Raw genomic sequence first — 2409 nt, 5'->3', positions numbered from 1 at the left:
CTCTCTCTGTTCTTTGCCCCCCACCCTGTCTCCCTTCAGGAAAGTCTGTGGTTTGGTACAGAAATAATAATCACCTTATTTAGTAAAACATTTTAATGCTTAAAGCCCTTCTATGACTCACCACTGCCTCAGGACAAAATCAGCTCAAACTGAGGTTTGAAGCCATTTGAAGGATTAGAATCTGATGCTGCTTCTTCTCTGCCGTTCATCTTGCTAAACTCCCTCCCAACTCTTTCTCCCAGCAGGGACAGGCAGATGACAGAAATGAGGGAGACCAGGTGGGGACTTGTTGAGCTACAGGATGGTCCCACATGGAAATGTGGGCCCAGCATGGCCTCACGCTCTGGTTTTCAAAAGAGGCTCAAATCTTTGGTTGAATATGAAAAACTTCAACTTTTAATTACGGCAACTGATTCCAAAAATCTTAAAGAGACATCTGCATCCTGGAATTCAAACTAGCCTCCATTCCAGCTGCTGCAATGGCCATCTTCTCTCACTTGCTTCTTGGTCTTTGAACAGTCTGCTCCCTCCTTTTGGCTTGCTTTGCTCCCCAATCAGTTGATCAGCTTCCATTCCTCCATGTCACTGCACACATGCCACTTCCTCCAAGAAGCCTTCCATCATCTAAGCTAGACTGTTATTCCTTCTTAAGTGCTCCCATAGCTGTCGTCTGTTGTCACAGAACTTCTCTTTGGATATCTATCTGGTTTCTTCCAGGCTAGAAGTTCAGGAGGGAAGAAACATGTTCTGATTTACTATAATATGGCAACTTATAGCAAGGTGTCTGAGCCCAATAGGAAATCAATCTTTACGACAGAACAAAGGGGAGGGAGGCTGGCCCAAGTAGTCTTAGTGAAGTACAAAATCTCCCCCACCCCAGAGTCTCTGGACTGATGAGAAACAGAATAACATTTACTGAGCTCTTCCTCTGTGTCAGATCCTCTTCTAAACACTTAATTTCATGCCCACAAGAATCCTCTGATATGAGTATCTTTGTTCCACTTTTCAGATGAGAAACATTAAGACATGGAGTATTTAAGAAACTTAGCAAGGATTACAAAGGTAGAAATTGCAAATTTCGGATTCAACCCTACTCAGTCTGATTTCAGAATCAGTGCCCTTACCCTTTCCACTTTTCAACGAATGAAAAGGGGCAAGATTCTAAGAAAAAACCTATCTCACTTGTCCTGGCTGGTGTGGCTCAGTGGACTGAGTGCTGACATGCAAACCAAAGGGTCTCCAGTTTGATTCCCAGTCAGGACACATGCCTGGGTTGTGGTCCTGGCCCCTGGTAGGGGGTGCTCGAGAGGCAACATTGATGTTTCTCTTTCTTCCTTCCCCTCTCTCTATGTAAGTAAATTTTGAAAAAGAAGCTATCACACTCAGTAAAAAATAAGCAATATTTCTGAGTACTTACTGCCTCTTGGCATGGTACAAGTACTTTTATATGTTAAGTTACTCAGTCTTCTTAAGAACTTTATGCAAAGACACCATTTGCACAGATGAGGAAATGGAGTTGAGTAAATGGGCATTTGGAACTCAGATACACCAATCATCATAGAAGGTAACAGGAAGGAGTCCCCAAGAAGCTACCTAGAGACTGGGTTTAGAGAGAAAAAAGCAGTGGGAAGAGATAAGATCAGTCATCATTAAAATAAAATGAGATAGCAGGAAAGTGATAGCAAGCAGATGAATATTCTACAGAGAGTTCCCTGAGGAGTAAATTGATCTGCTCATCCATCCACCCATATATCCATCCATCCACTCACTGGTCTACCCACCAATCCATTCATCCATCTATCCACATGTCCATGTAACCACCCCTCCATTTACCTATCCATCAATCTATCTACCCACCCATCCACCTACTTATCTCATCCACCCATTTATCTACTCAGCCATCCATCCATCCGTCCATCCATCCATCCATCAGTATTTTATCTCTCAAACATTGATGAAGTGCACACTCTTTGACTGTCTTATAGGCTCTGAACGTTCAGAAAAAAGAGATGCAGCCCCTGACATCCAGGGGCACCCAGGGAACAGGAGATAAAGAATTTGAAGGAGATCATTACAAAAATATGTGAAATACTTTATACAATGAGACTCTTAACCTATTAAGATCGGGGACAAAAGTCCTTGCCAAGTAAAGGGAAGTCATTACAGGCAAAATAAATAGCCCATGCAATGCTAGGAAGGTAAGATAGAACACTGCTAATTTGGGCAATTCATAAAGTGAAGAGCAAGGTGTATTTGCATGGGTTGCAGAAAGGAGATAATGGTGTGAGGGGTGCAAAGGCACTGGCTTTCAGATGTAGAGCAGAGATCTCAAGCCAGCAATTTATTGGTCACATTGTGTGACTGTGTGTGTGTTGCTTGCAAGCCCCTGTTGAAACACTGGAGGACCTG

This window comes from Sturnira hondurensis, unplaced genomic scaffold, assembly GCF_014824575.4.
Source record: "Sturnira hondurensis isolate 20B ecotype Veracruz unplaced genomic scaffold, ASM1482457v3 Scaffold0009372, whole genome shotgun sequence".
NCBI lineage: Eukaryota > Metazoa > Chordata > Mammalia > Chiroptera > Phyllostomidae > Sturnira > Sturnira hondurensis.
The sequence above is the reverse complement of the archived record's forward strand: the minus strand, read 5'-3'. Positions refer to the sequence as shown.